The following is a 16,611-nucleotide window of genomic DNA, read 5'->3' on the forward strand; positions in this document are numbered from 1 at the left end:
ATGAGAATTCGCTCAAATTCAACTACCTTGTCAAGATTTATCATATTATTGTCTGAGGAAACAGATGTATTCCCTGTAACTCAGACTATATCCTGTTGCCTTTATTACTAATTTTCTGAGGAAGGTTGCAGGGTGTTTTATTTTTCTTTCTTCATTTTTTAAACAGGTCTGTGAAAGCAAGTAGTATATCTAGTTCTCTGTTGAAATGTTATAAAACATTATTTATCTGTAAATATCCCTGAATAAATTGCTTAATTCCTGGGCTTGCTTTTCTCTTTCCTATGTTTATATCAACACTGATTGCCAGGGTTTTTTCTCTAAGGCTTTCATACTAATATTTCACTGTTTACAGTGTGCCTCATCACTTATGTCCTCTTTGTCATACTTTATGAGACATATGCAGAAGTAAATAACTGGCATATATACTAAAAAGATAAATTAGAACGGAGGTAATGCTTTAGGTAATTTCTCTCTTCATGACACTTAGGGCAACTTTTTGCAATATGTCCAAATCCTAAGTGTCCTTTCTACTCCCTCCACAAAGGCAGAAGAAGGCTTAGCTCTGCTCTTGTTCTGTTAGGAACAATGGTGGTGGATCTTCATGACCTGAGTCACAAGCCACTTCTTGGCCTTCTGAGGGGACCTGACAGTGAAAACTGGGGATAAAAGCAATATCTTTAGTTTTCCTTGTTTTGAGATTGCTGTTTGCAAACCTTCTCCAGCACTTCTATGATATTTACATGCCTCTGCTTCCATCTTTGCTTTCTTTCAAAATCCCTGTGAAAAGTCCCATTAATATACAAAAGTATAAATAATAAAATAGTCTGTGACAGAAGAGTTTCTAGCACACCTTTTAAACATGTTTATCTTCCAAACTGCTGTGGCACTGATGCAGAAGTTCAGGTGCTCCTTGTTGCTGAAAAAAAGATCATTAAAAGGGCTATCAGGAAATTGCTAAAGGAGTGAAATAGCTCAGAGAACTGAGATCTAGTGAGAAGAAGGAGGAACAGAGAACCTCTCAGTAACAGGGAAAGACAGAGGGGAAGGACAAGAAATTTAAAAGGAAATTATGTAGAGGCTTAAGGGGGAACACCCACAAGAATATAATGCTGCAGATCAAGAAAAACTAAGTTAAGAGATTGAAATTTTGTTTACAGAGGTGGAAGGGAAAGTATGTCAAAGACTGAAAGAAGGATGAAAGGAACAGATAGACTTCATTACTGCAGGTATTTTTATAAATTATAATCTAGTTTATATTCATAATCTCGTATAGCAAGGTTCAGAACAGAAGCTGCAGGCATTTCTCTTTAAAGTGTTCTCTGAATATTATATCCTACTGAATTTTGTGAGGGAGAAAGGAGTGTTGTTGCTATCTTGCCCTGCAATGGTGGGATAGGCAGCATCCGGGTTGGTCGTGGGTTTGCTTTGAGAATCCTCATGGGAGAAGCACAGTTGATCAAGTGTACTAAAAACATAACCAGAGGGAAGAAAAAGCAGAGAATTGCACAAAGAAAATGTTGGCTCTGAAATCAAATTACATCCATTTCAGTGCAGGTAGAAGTAACCTATGTTTTTTATTAACTCTTGTACAAAATTAGAGAGGTTTGTTGGGGTTTTTTTCTCCTCTCACACATTTTATAATATTTCTTTACGTTATATAGCTACTGGAGTACTTGAGCTGTCTCTTTAGAAAATGCTGTTCTTTTCCATTTACTTGTGTTGCTTTATGACTTCTTTGGGAAAAAAAAACAAAACAAGAACCCAAATAACTGACAAAAAAAAAAAAATCCCACAAACCTAAAAGAACAAAAAAACCTCACTCAAAAGTCTGTTTAAAAAAAATCCTATCATTGTGCAAAGTGCTCTACATTTTAGACTTGCCATAACTCTTGACCCTGGCTAGCAACACTATTCTTTCATCTTATCTTGTCAGAGCTGGAGTAAGATTTGGTAAATACATAGAGGTAATCTTTAAGCTGCCAGTATTTAATGATGATCCCAGGGTTGCTTGGAACAAGAAAGATTCCAAAGAAATTGTCATCCTCTGTAGGAAAATATTTTTAAATAGTCCTGTACACTACTTTTTATTAGATTAAGTGTGTAATAAGCAAACTTTTTTAGATCCAAAACTTTGAGTGCTTTGAAGTCACAATTCAAAGGGAAAGTTATCTGATTGTTTTAGAAATGAGTAGTAAAATATTGATATAAATGCTGGTTCAAGGATAGAGCATGGGTTATGGACTGTCTCTTCATCTGAGCTCAGTGTGTATCTCTAGGAACTTGTAAGAAGATAAATTCCCCATGGCAACATTCTTCTGCTGTTAAAGCATTTAAAGTAAGGTTACACAAACTGCTTGTTTTGTATCTATGAACTGTAGAACTCAGTTTCAGTTCCCTAGAAAGAATACATACTTTTGCTAGGTTTCAACAAATCTTACAAAGCGTGCAAAAGATGAAGACAGTATACTTTAAGAAGCCTCTTTTAAATGTATCTGCACATTTATAGGTGTTATTTCTGATAGTTGAAGAGGCATTTGTCTAGAACTTTCAAAATATGTTGTTAATCTGTTCATTTCACTACTCATTTATTACCTGTTTCTAAACCCAATACTGGTAATTGTTCACAGCATAGGTCCCCAGGCATAAGTGAAAGAAAAAAAAAGCCTGTTAGTTTTGTATGTTCAAACACAAAGCAAAAGCAAAGGAAAAAAAAAAAAAAAACATTCCCGTCACATTTACCATTCCAGGTATTCATAATATCCCAGAATTTAGCTGTGGTAATAAGCAAATTAGGTTTACATTATTGCAAAAATATGTGACTAGTTGGTAAGATTTAAAAACAAACAAACAAAAAAACCAAAACAAACATATATTTTACTTGCTAATTTATGTTTAAGTTTAGGTGCAAATATGCTGTCCATCATTAGTTATCCATTAATTTTAATCTATTTCAGTCTTCTAAATCTTTTCATCAGCATACAGCTCTGCAGGGATTGCCAGCTATCGTGTCATTTCAGATGGTTCATCCACCTTTTTTTCCTTCTTGGATGGCAATCACAGGATGCAAATGGCAAGTTCTGGAATGATATTTTCTGACATCTGGTTCTTGATGGGCTCCTTAGGCAGCTGGGCTTGACGCGCTGGAAGAACTTCTGAGCCATTCTCATAACGAAGTGACTTCTTGGCCTTTTAAACGTGTTCTCTCCAAGTGCCCTTTGGAAGAGAAATGATCTGCATGTTATATATTGCCAGAGAGCCCAAAGATGCAGCTTGTTATCCAGCTGGGAGCTGCAAATGTTCGGTGTAAATTGAGTATGCTGCACGTGGGCAGTTGGGTCGCTGTCGGGATGGCTGCTGTGTTCTACATCCGCGTGTGAAAACCTCAAACACACGAGCTGTAGCAAATAATTTCACAAATTATAGGAACAGCGTGGCTCAAAGTAGAGGCAAAGGAAGAGAAGGCTTAGACACTTTAAGCTGGAAATGAATATTTGCTTTATATGTGAGTTTTCTTTGTGTTTTAATTTTTCTTTTTTTGGTGTGCATTCTTGGGCTGTAGTTCTGTATCACAAGTACATGGCTAGGGGTGCTATATAACCTAGCGGGATTTCAGGCATCCTGAAGGAGAATGTTCATCTGTAAGTACAACTCAACTACTTTTTTTTTTTTTTAATTCTTTCTTGTTTTTTCTTTTTTTTCTTTTTTTTTCTCTTGGTATGGAGATTCAGCTTCGAGTAAATGTCATGCTTACTGCTCAGGACTGCACAACATGTGCCAGCCTAGTATTAAATCACAAGTCACAGAATATTTTGTGTTCAAGGGCACCCACAAGGATCATCAGGTCTGATTTTTAAGTGAATGGTCCATATGGGAACTGAACCCACAACGTTTTTGTTATCAGCACCATCCTCTAACCAACTGACCCAATCTCAGGGGCTGTTGTGTTAACTTTGGTTACAGGAAACCTAAAAATAGAAAGCATCTATTTTTGTCAATAAAATTAAATTGTTGTTGCCTAACCAAAAGTGAACCTGACAGTTACTTGTAAATAATTGCTTTCTGTTTTTTGTCACTGATCATTGTATTAGATAATGAAGATTGTTGTCTTTATAATTATTTGACAGGAAAAATGAAAAAAAAAATAAAAATAAAGCTTGAAGAAATTTAACTATCACATTTAAAACAAAAATTGAAAAAATATAATGATAATAAAAATATAATGATAAACCCTTAACCATATCTCAGTTGAACAACTGTTTTCTAAGATTCTTTTCTTTTTTTTGCAAAATGAAACATTTTTCTGCATAAATCAAATCTGATTATAGCTAAAATCTGGAAAGCTCAAAAGACAATTTCACTTTCAATAAGCATATAAAATTGGAATATTTTTATATCTTCTTGATCTCTATTTGAAGAAATAACTTTAATTGAAAAGACTGCATGTGTCAGGATTCTTTGAATTCCTCTAGCAATAAAAAGAACTTCAATCTTCCAAACAGTAGCAGTACAATGATGTTAGAATGCCTTCTTGTAAAGAGGAACTTTTTTATTGATGCAAGTGAAAAAAATTAAATCGCAGAATACATTAGGAGGAGTAAGCCCATTTTCTAATTGTCTTTTTTCCTTTTCTTACTATGTTAGCATTTAAAGATATGTAAACCTGTGGCAGGAATTTTCTATTTTTGTCACTTCTGAACAAGTAGAAGTTTTGTTTAATAACAAAAAAGGTTTTTCATAATTAAAACTCTTAAAATATTTCAGTTGGATATTTCTCTAGTCAAATAGATAAAACACTTCTCAGAACTAGCTGGGATATTATGTAGAGATTAAATTTCTTTCCTTTCTTTTCTTTGTTTTGATTTATTGCTTTATTTGTATCTATATTTTAGTCTTGATAATTTATATTTGCTTAAAGGGTATTTTGGTTTTTGACTTGTGTCTTTACAGATACAGAATTCCCAAACAGCTAATCTTCTCATCCTGTGTCTGGAAAAATTAAAGTTAGTAGATACAATTAATCTAGACATAGGAAACTTCAGTGGTTCTCTGACAGAAGAAAAATTTAATTTCCTTATAGTTCAACATCTTTTCAGATATGACTTGCAGGGCAATGTTCTGGAATATGCCACTGCAAAACATGAAGCAGTCTTGCCATCTTCCCAATTCTTTTAGGGGAATTCAGCAAACTAGTTTCTTAAACCAAGAGATAGAGGTGGATTGAAGAGTGTGTAGATCATGCCCTGGAAGCTAGGGGGAAATGGTCCTGTGTGAACAAAGAAAAGGAAATAAAGAAAAATGTAGCTGGAAATCCCTTTGTGAGGCTTTGTTTTGGAGCACATGTGGTTCTTCTGTTTACTCTGGAGCTAATTCTGGCTTGAGGCTCGATTGTGAGGAGCCCACCAGAGTTGCTGTGCCGTTCTAACAGGTTGGCATTAAGGCTTGCAGGATGCTCAGTGCAGCAGAAATATTGCAGCAAAACCTAAAAATTCCTTTCAACACTATCATACAAATCACCTCAGCTTTCTGCTTCTGCAGTATTTGGTTGGATTTTGGATGAACTGCTTAGATTTTTTTTCTTTCCCTAAAAGCTTTTGCATCTAGGAGTGAATAAGCATGAATCTCATCAAAATAATATTTTAAGAAACAGTGACCTTAATTCTTCATTTTGAGCACAATGCATTTAGAAGAGGAAATGAGAGACTCTTTTCCTTGTGATTCCTTTTAAGGTAAGTTTTTGCTTGAGCAGATTATTTAGGTTGCAGCAGTTTAGTGACTGGGATTACTGTGAGGTGAGGATATGGGCAACAACCAACCACTTCAGAGCAGCAGAGTATGTCAATGGTGAGATTTTTTTCTGTAATCTGATGTGGGCTATGCAGTTTTTAATAATCTCAGACTTGTGAGAAGAAAACTACAGCAAAGCCCAGCAAGTCTGCTCTATCTTTGTTAAGTACTGCTGCACTTTTAAAACAACCAGGACCAAGCTGTGGAAGATACATGCTGAGTGGAGTTTTCCCCCTTCCCCCAAACAAGGTAAATGCTTCTTCACTGAACTGTGAAAGTCTAGGGAAAAGGTTGTGTCTAAAGGAAATAGGCACAGATTGGTGGCACATCAATTTGCTGGAGAGAGTATTGTGAGATTACCAAGTCATTTGAATGCTAGACCTTTGTAAAACAGATAGACTTCTTTTAAGTAAAAGTAATTGTCAAAGTAATGTCCACTATAAAATTCTGTTCTGTGCATGAGCACAAATCTGTCTTAATTAACTTTGCTTTGAAATTCATCTCAGTTATATTTGCAAGTAAAGAACCAATAGCTGCTCTCTCTCTGTCTGAAATAAGATAATTCCATCTGGTTGAAAATTTATAACCCCCACCTAGGAATTTGCATTGCTGGACTCTTACTATTACCCTTATTATTCCTTACGTTTCTTTCTTTTTCAGAGTGGTAGGCTTTTAAATAAATGGCATTTTTACATCTAATGCATATATGACAGTGTTTGGGGGCATCAACACACTTTTTAAAATTTCATTCTGCTTTTTGAATTTACAGTTGTATTAAATTTTTTCCAGTTGTTCCTTTTGTTTGCTGGGCTGAGAAAGAGCTATTTTCATACAAATAGCAGAACCTTGAAAAGTTGACTTATTTGAGGTTGTATAGTAGGGGAAAAAAGAGTTTTCTAGCTGGGCCTTGTTTATTTGCTGCAAGAGCTAAAGGCTGTCCTTGAAAATTATTACCTATTAAAGAGCCACCCTATGATTTGAACTGATATTGCCATTAAATTAGCTACTCATAAGTAAACTGTACTATTTAAAGGACTAGATGACACCAGAAACAGTTTTCAGCAGTGCTTTGCCAGTTTTCCAGAATGGTACTGATACTGGGCAATTAGGAATAGTTGCTTCTCTTTTTACTTCATTTTTGAATAAACACTTCATAGGTATTAACACTGGATCTCTTTCATTAACTTAATGTAGAACAAGATTGTGACCTTACTCCTGGACTGCAAAAAAGGATATACAGAAAATTGGGGTCTTTTCTTAAAAAAAAAAAAAATTAAAAAAAAAAAAAAAAAAAAAAAAAAAAAAAAAAAAAAAGTAGAGGCAGCTGCTGAGCTGCTATGCCTGTCTGTAACAAATATATTTTCTTGGCTGGCAGCATTGTTCTAAAAAAATAGGGGGGCGTGAAGTACTGCCTTAATGCTGGCTGAAGCTACCTGCACTTTACTAAGGTTTACAAAGGAAGATATCTGCAGGCCAGAGAACCTGTACTGAAAGAAAGGTGGCATGACTGCTGCCCAAAGGGTGATATTGCAGCCTCCTGTTCCCAAAATAATCCAGTCAATGCAAGGACAGTCTCTTTTCTGTGCATAAGGGTGGATAGGGGATACATTTATATTTGGAACAGACATACAGAGTAACACCTGGCTCTCCTCCCTGCTTCAGGGCTCCAACAACTTGCTGTCCTCGGTGGAGTTCCTGTCAAAAACCAAAATTTAGCTGTGATTCCTGAAGCCAGCTGATTTCTCTATTGACATATGTTTACAAAGATTGGTGGTGTTATGATTTTCTCTCTATCTAACATTACCATATATAACATATATACATCAGACTCATTTCCTCATTACACATTCTTTATGCTTAGATTTCTGTTGGTGAATGCTGCTAATTAAACAACTGCAAAATAAGTCAGTTACTTTAGTAACTGTTTAGTTACTAAACAGATACTTTGGTGACTTGGAAATTTAGTTTAGCAGTCAGTGGATTTCAGACCCCTTTCAGATGGTGGGGTAAAGGGTGATTTTTCTGCCTTGAAAAACCTTCAGACCTTGAGTGTGTCTCTGCTTTATAAGGAAAGGGATAGATCTTTATCCAGAATCTTGGCTTAGTTTTGGGTAGAATCCAATTTGCCTAAAGTTACCTGTCTAGGTATTGGATGTTTAATCTAAATTAGCCAGTGAGCTTTTTCCTATGATCCTGGAGAAAAGCTCCTGCAAAAAAATGATTCACATCAGAATAAAATAAATGGTTAAGTTACATGGTATCAACAGCCTTCTTCAGGGCATTTCTTAAATCTCAGGGAAGTTAAGCCATAGGGATATTTATGATGGGAAAAAAATTACGTTTTTTAGAATTGATGCTGTTATCCTTTTTGTATCATTGGAGTGTTATTCCTCCTGAATGCAGTTAATTCAAAAGTTACTCATACTGGCACATTTTTGGCAAGGAAAACACAAGGCACAACGAGTTCTGTTGGTTATTCTGCATTGGTATTTTGTTATACTACTGTAAGACTGAACTCAGCCTTGATGGTTTTCACTCTTTCTTTGACTTTCCTTTTTCTGAATTTAGAAAAATAGCTGAGCTTTCTGTCTCATTTTCTGTAATGTCAGCAAGATGCATAATTTCTGTAATTACATTGTTAGCTTGTAATAAATCAGGACCTTACTTGACTTATGATCTCCATGAAGATGATCACAGAATTTTTGTCTGTTAAAGTCTTTATTAAGTAATTTAAAATCTTATCCCAGTGAGAGCTTTTTCTTGGGCTGATGGTGTGCTAGTATTACGTTGCCTTCCAGAGGCAGAAGATATCAGAAGGTAATGCTGCTAAAGATCTTAATTGTTTCAATACATCCTGGTGTTCTTTAATGCCTCTAAATTAGTTATGCAATTTAATATTGTTATTAAGTCTTGAATTGCATTACTTCAGCAGAAACATAAAGCTAATGTGATTGTGTACCATAGGAATGGAAGTACCTGTGGTTTTAAGAATTGTTCCCCAACATTGCAATTTTTCAATAGATTTGTAGATCACAAGGTTCATAAAACATTTTACAGGTATGTTCCTGGTGGCTGCTGAATATGTAACTTAAAAGGTCAAAAGCCACAATTATAGCATACTTCAAAAAGAAAGTATAAGAAGTAAAGTCTATTGCAAATAGCTTAAGTGCCTGTAGAAGTGGAAAAGATGTTAAATAAAACATTATTTTATTATGCTTTTTAAGATGCCATGTTTGCTGCTCTCCCTGGGGCATGCAGGGCTGTCTTCTTTACCTTCCCAGGGACCCTCTGGGTGCCTGGGAATAGCCCCAGGAGATGGTGTGGACATCTCCATCACAGTGTCCCAGGGTCCAGGAAAAACACTGTTTCTCATAGTCCAGGGAAAGGCTACAATGAAGACAAACACAACAGGTCCCTGCCAATCTAGCCAGACTACTTTTCATCTTAACTTCAGATTTGGTATTGGCTTAAAGATAGTATAGTTTAGTTTTTGCAGAATCTAGCTAGGTACATGAAATTTTTAGTATTGCTGGTAGATAGCATTGGTTCACATCACTTTGGGATTAGTCTGGTATGGTTAAGCTTTCCTTGAAATGGTTTTCCAGTTCCATACTTCAGCCTGTAACAGAAAGAAAACAGATATGAGTTCTCTCCCCAGTTTCTAAGGCATCTAATTTTTCTGAAATATTTAAAAAACTAAGTCACCTCAAGTCATATCATCTATCAGAAAATCCCGTAATTTTCTTTGCTTTCCAAAGCAACACTGTGAAAACTGTATATACAGGAGCAACAGAATCATTATGCTTTAGGAAACGTCACTTCTACTGTGAATGTATAGAAACAATACTATCTCTTTGATTAAATTGAAATACAGAAGGCCATTAAATTGAAATACAGAAGGAAACATGCATAGGCAAAGCCCCACGTTAATTCCAGCTAGCAAATGTGGTTGGGGTTGGAATGAGTTCTCAAGAGAAATGCGTACATTTACATTTTGTCTAGGTGACAGCACTTCCATTACTATAATGACCTGTGAAATCACAGGATAGCAAAGCAGTGCTGCCTGGCAGGAGTGATTATAGTGAATCAGTCAGAAGTGCCTGCTCTTGTGATACTCTTGTGGAAGTCAAAGCCTTTGTACAGCACACTGACCTTCTGCTCTGCACTGATCCTCTGCCCTGCTTAGGGTGTAGGTCATTCTGCTGCTTCCATAGATATATCCCATTAGAGCCTAATCTCAGAGTTTATATACTTTGGAGTCGTTTGCACTGTTTTACTCATATTAACTCATCTGAATAAATGTATATCAACAACAGATGTTGATTACTACTGCCCTTGGTAGTAATCAGTTTCAAGCTTTTCCTAATACTCAGAATTAAATAAATCCTGACCAAAGCCAAACCTGTATTATCTGAGCAGACGAGTTAAACTGTGATAGCAAAGCCACTGCCTTATTTTCCCTGGGCTGTCTAGTTTTATTAAAGCATTGGGACAATGCAGTATACTTTGTCATTTTGGGGATCTCATTTGTTGTTTAAGTTGTGAATTTAATGACAATATGTGGCATGACACAAGAGCCTTGTGTCAGCGTTTTTATCTTTCCACATTCCTTTGGGGTTTTTCCCCTTCCTCATCCCTTCTCCTCACCAGACAAAAGCTGTTTATCTTTTAATTTTCTATAAACAAACAAACCAAAGAAAAAATCAAGATACTGATAGAGAAAGAAATTATTGAGCTGCTTTTTCCAATATTGAAGTTCTGTATACTAATTCAATACAAAATTAATAACATCTGCACAGAGAACCATTCTGTAAATGATCTTAAGAGGTTAGCAGGTTTTCAGAAATAAGGAAGGGCAAGTAACAGTCCCAAAAGATGCTTACAGTATTCTCCCATAGGGGGTCAGGACTGTTGTCCCACAGTGAAGCTTTCTCTTGGTTTTTGCTCCTTCAGGTGGCACAGGAGGGCGGAGGCAGGGGTTGTGGTCAGTGGATGGTAGCAGCCCCTCTCTGCCACTCCTTTCTCTGCTGCTCCCTGTTTCCAGCCTGAGGCATCCATGGGCTGCTGTGCTTTAGGATGAGCCTGCTGCAGCCTGGGCTCTCCAGGGGACACACATCCCTTAAGGCACTGCCAGTACAGCTGCAGGGCTCATCCATCCCCTGTGGTGGTTACTTGGAGCCAGCTGGAGCAGATTGCATGAGGCATCCCCTGCCTCTCTTCAAAGAAGGCCCTGCAGCATGGTCAGGGATGTCTAGAACAGAGGTGAATCCAAGGTTTCTTAGCTGATTTTATCTTATTTTATTGTTTCAAGTGACATTTGCCCTGGAGCTTGTGTCAGTGCTGCCACGTGTGCTGCTGTCCCTCGGGCATGCAGGGCTGTCTTCTTTACCTTCCCAGGGACCCTCTGGGTGCCTGGGAATAGCCCCAGGAGATGGTGTGGACATCTCCATCACAGTGTCCCAGGGTCCTGCCTCCAGGTGGGGGAAGGCACCTGCTCCACAAGAGCTCCAGCTGAGGCTGGAGGAGGACAGGTGACTCCATGGTCAGCACCATGCCAGGCTGCTGGCTGCGCTGTGAATGTAAAAGAGTGGATTTGGGTAAGTGAGCATCAGAGATTATTGCAACTCTTGCCAACAGTTTGTCTCTTCTTTTTGCTTACAAACATCATTAATCCCATAATTTCTCATCAGATGTTCCATTGAGATATTTGTTTTGTAGTTTTTTTGTATCCTTGATACAAAATGGAGTTTGGAAAGACGTTCATGATTACTTGCATTTTCCTGTGCTGCCTGGCAGGCGTAGTTAGGAAAGGCCAAATTACGGGACATTTCCTACCTGGGTATTCCAGTGAACAAGCTGCACGTTTCCATTAACAGACTTACAATCCCTTTTCAGGCAAGTCCATCTGCTTCCAACTGATAAAGCAGCATATTACTCACTGCACATTCAGCTGCCTCATGATAATTCAAAATTTTACTTATGCTTCCCCACTTTGTCAGATTTAACACACCAGACGTATCTTGTGTACGTAAGTCACGCCCAAATATTTCCTCAAATGTTGAAAAGTCTACTGTTTTGTGAGACTTGTTTTTTTTCTGTGTTTAGAGTGATCAGTTACAGTAAAAACCACATTGGAGGGATTTATTAGTTGCAGAGATGGGTGGAGAAAAGGCTATCATTATGGGAGTCATGCATATCTTGAAACTTTTAAGTAACTGTTCAAGTGAAACTGTGTGAAATAAATGGAGCAGTATGTTCTTGGGACATCTTTTTCAGATAAGCCTGTCCTCCACAAGAAGGGGTATGTTTTTTCTTCCATGTGTATGTATAGTGGAGCCTAATCTCACTTTAAGTGGCTGGATGGGTCGGAATATTTACAGACTAAACACAGGATGGAAGGGATTGCTAGAAACAATTAAGGATATCAGTATGTGATCATGTGAAATGAACACTCAGTAAGGGATTCATCAAAACAGATTTAGATGTGCGCATAATGGATGGTGAACGTGAGATTCTTCATAAAACTTATTTTGTCTCAACCTAGGGCCAACAAGTAAAACACATCAGCGCTGTTGAATGGTTCTTTGTTGTGATAGCTTTTCTTGTGTTAACTCTGCAGCTCAGGGGTAGATGCCTGTAACTGCAAAGATATCTAAAGTTAAGTGGAACCACTTCCTAAATTATTAATGCTGATAACTGTACACTAAATAGTGAGCTTCCTGTTTTGGTCTGTTTAACCATTATTATCTCTTAGTGTCCTATAAAATTATACATGACATTTAAAAGATTTCAGTGTAAAATAATAATCTTTGTCAGAGACACTAGTAGGCAGGTATCAGTAAGCACCTGAAGGAACAGCAATCTGAGAGAGAGTAATCACTTTGCAAATTTTAAAAAGCTTTTGTGGCTGTATGCCAGATATGTAGAAAACATAAGTAATAGAGCAATTAGGTTGAAGTATTCTTCTAGTGGTTTTGCCCTAATGTTTTCCTTTTTCCTAGCTACTTGTTCTACTGATTATTCAGACACTGTAGTGCACTTCTGAGATCCTTTGTATGTGAACTGAACAGAGTTGAACACCTTTATGCTGAGCAGTCCTGAGTATTTACATAACAGGCACTCAGCTTTGTCAATTAAACACTGAAGTCACTGTTCTAGAGTGAAACAAATGTGATATGTCTAGATTGAACAGTTTTTGAGCTATGAGACTGCCAAACTAAAACCATACCTGAAATGTTTGGATTTTGTTTTACCATACTCCTTGGAACTCCAAATTAAAATAAAAGCTTCTAGTTCTTCAGCAGCTGAAAGAGGGTTGGCTAAAACAATACTGTGAATTGACATGTCTTCACCAAGAATATTGTTCTAAATCAGGATGTTAATCATTAGTTTTTAACTCTTTTAAACAGAATGAAAGGAGCATAAAATTACTTTGTTTAGCCATCCTGAGAAAATAAAAGTAGAGCAAGTTGGATGAATTTTTGTGATATTGAAATTGTCCCAGCAAAGGAATTCTGTTTCGACCTGCATATTGTGTGTTTTTCTGTTGTATCAGTGGGGTGACACTTTTCAAGTGTTCAAATATTGCAGTTGCAATCTTTACTATCCATCTTTGATACTGTCTTGGTCCAGAATGATACTAAGCTCTTTCTAATGGGATCCAATGAAATAAGTGCAAGGCAGAGATGCTTCTTCCAGCTTGCAGAATTTTTTATGTCAAAATATTTTCTACTCTTTCTTTCTGCTCTTAAAGCCCATTGGAAATAGAAATTGTCTTTTTTCTGTTTTTTTTTTTTTTTTTTTTGCATAGGATCATATTCATTCTCATCCAAATTCATTCAACTATTAAAATGCTTTTTTATCTATTTAGGTTTCTCTGTAGGCATTTTTGAGGTTGCAAAAATGTGATGTGTAGAAGTGTCGATTTTTAATAGGTTATTTCAGCAAGAAAATAAAAATATCTAAGTCAATTTTTGGAGACTTTTTTATGTCCTCACAGCCAGGCAAAAATTGAACATTATTCAGTTAAAAGATCCCAACACATGAGATCACCTTTATCTCTCTTGATACACACTCATGTGAAGTACTTACCTTATTATGTATAAAGTTTTACCAGTCTGTGAATTTGATTTTCCTTAGAGAGGAACCTACTTGGTGAGACACAGGAGCTAATTTTCTCAGTGCAGAGTCAATGCATGTAAATGTCTTCTCAAGTAAACAGAGTAAAAATTACTGCATCCATAGTTCATGCCACAAAAGTACTTCTCTTATTTAGCGGCTTTTCTGACATTGTAGTCTCAAGTGAGATTTTATTAAATATAAATAAAAAGCTAAAGGCAGCACTGGGTCTCTTCTTGTTTTAATCAGGGATTCTCACGAATATAGGAAAGGAATTGTACAAGCCATAAAATGTGATTTTCAGTTCTGTACCTGGAGTACTGAGTGCCTGCCTGTCCTGACCACAGCTTATTTTTTTTTTTTTTTTCCCGTTGAAATCACAGCTGTATTTGTAGTGCCACAAATTTCAGTCCTCTCCTCTTCGTAGTGTGCCCATGTGTGCAGAGTGTAACTCACATTCCTTGACTGTGCTGCCTCCCAGACCACATCCAAGCTAAAATCCTGCTAGGACCACTCTCACAGTTTTATGGCAGAGTTTGGGTGCCAATGCCTAGAAGCAGCCCCCAAATTAAATTTTCTAGCACAGACTTAGTAAATGAGGTTAGAGGTGGCTGATGATGGCTTAAATAGGGCCAGGGCTCATGCTGGTAGCTGGAATGGGGCTTTGGGGAGGTTGTTGACAGGGTTCTTCAACTGGAGCCTGATGTTCTGCACAAGCTGGATTGTCAACTGGCCTTGGTCACTGTCCATAAAAGCAGAGTGTATTAGCTTTGTAGCTGAATATACAAACAGCTCAAGCTTATTTAACGAGACTTAGTTTATTGCAAATTAAGGCAATGAATTCCAAAGCTCTGAGTCACAACCTGCATTATTAGGAGGGCAAAAGTGGATTCTTGGTAGTAATGGCATAAAACTAAAATATTGTAAAAAATTATTGGGAATATTTTATTTTTTTTTTTAGTTGAGAATAGCTTGAAAACCTAATTTAATAACAAATTATTTTTTTTGCTAAGTAAAAGCATAATAAGTTGATAAGGGAGAAATCATTAAAATTCAAATTTTAATTGCCAGAAACTTAATTTCCTCAACTAAAAGGAGGCTCAGCTAACTAAAAAAAAAAAAGGCTTCTCTTTTCAATTGTTTTGCAGTATTAAAAGTTTGCAAGTTATTTAAAACTGAGTTTGATCACATAGCAGAGATTTTTGAATTACTCTTCTACATTGAAAGTGTAACAGCATTACAGTGGGGTAATAGCTAGGCAAAGAAATGCCCAGGAAAATGAATGTTTCAAGGAGTTTGGAGTGATAGTCTCTCATCTAAGTGTAGATCCTGAGCTGAGAGGGTCCATCTCAAAGCCTGCTCTTACAAAAGTGTTGCCACACTGACATGTCCAGCTAAGAATTTCTTTGCAGTCCTTGTAAGACAAATTCTGGCCATATTTAATGTGTTTCCTTTCTGTTCATTCATTAAAATACCGCCTCTCTTGGGTTCATTTGGTTTAAGGGGGTGTTCAGATTGGCTTCCACTCATTTCACTTCTTGTGACAGTACAGGGTGAGTGGAGGGAGCAGCTTTCTTCCAGGAGAGTGTTTTACTGGAAGAGGGGGAAGATCTTCATGGTTAAAAGTCTGTCAGAGCTGTGTTACAAGTGCTGGGTTGGCATGCAGCAATGTACATGGGTAGTGAATGTGTATTTTCTTCCCCTCTGAAAATTAACTGGCATATCATCTCTGCTTTGTAAGAAACCCTTCTTCTTGCTGTTGGGTTTTGGTGGTTTTGTTTTTGGGTTTTTTTTCCTTTCCTGAGAAACTGAACATGCAGCATAGCCAATATATTCCCTCTCTGGTCTGTTCCCTCTTTTTTATAACACCCGGGAGTAAAATCCCTTGGCATTCTGGTAAAGGCTGAGACACTATGAAAAACTCAAATGTCTTAATTAGACTCACTCTTCTGTGTTTAAGTTATTCTAAAGGGTCTGGAAGCCTTAGGCTACAATGGCATGCAATAAATGGGATAATAATGGCACATGGTTCTAATTGGCCCTAATTATATATAATGAGAAGAAACATGGTGGTCAGTCATTAATCTTTCTTCTACACTTCTGAATTCAGAAATATAAAACTTCTGCAGAGAAAAGTGTTTCGTTTAGGTTTTAATTATTAATATTTTTGCTTCCTCTGTTACATTTTTTACATGAAAAATTATATTCCAGGCCAACTTTCTAAAGTGGTTAGCTTGAAAGACTGCCTCATTTGGGGAAGGAGACCCCAGTTCTTTATTCTACCTTTGGAGCAACCTGCTCTCTGGTTTGAATGGGCTGATCATTCCTCTGTGTGGGAGATGTTTGTTTGCTGGCACAGCTGCAGCCTTAAAATAACAAGCTTCCCAGGAAAGTGATGGATCCTCCAGCACTGATCACTTCTAAAATTCAGCTGGACAGTTTTCTGGGTTGTCTTGTCCAAATTTTGTTTTATTCAGGAAAGATCTAACCTCGTATTCTGTGATTATATGTATGACTGCTTGTACTATATTGGAAACTTCACTCCAGTTTGGTCGCCAGGTTTGGGGAAAAAAAATCATCTGAAAATACTGATCATACTTTGGACATAGGTGTGAGCAGCCCAAAGGCTTGTCAGTACCATCTTATTACCACTGCTCCAGATCTCTGTATGAAAAATGTGTGCTTGAGTTCTCTTTCCAACTAGGGCTC

The 16,611-nt window shown here is 37.0% G+C and overlaps 1 protein-coding gene across 2 annotated transcripts in view; it reads left to right on the forward strand.

The window, feature by feature from the left end:
- Positions 1-16,611, forward strand: part of CHRM3 (cholinergic receptor muscarinic 3) — a 265,832-nt gene that overhangs the window by 119,552 nt on the left and 129,669 nt on the right. The gene's annotated exons all lie outside the window — the stretch shown is intronic.

This window comes from Parus major, chromosome 3 (genome assembly GCF_001522545.3).
Source record: "Parus major isolate Abel chromosome 3, Parus_major1.1, whole genome shotgun sequence".
Classification (NCBI taxonomy): Eukaryota; Metazoa; Chordata; class Aves; order Passeriformes; family Paridae; genus Parus; species Parus major.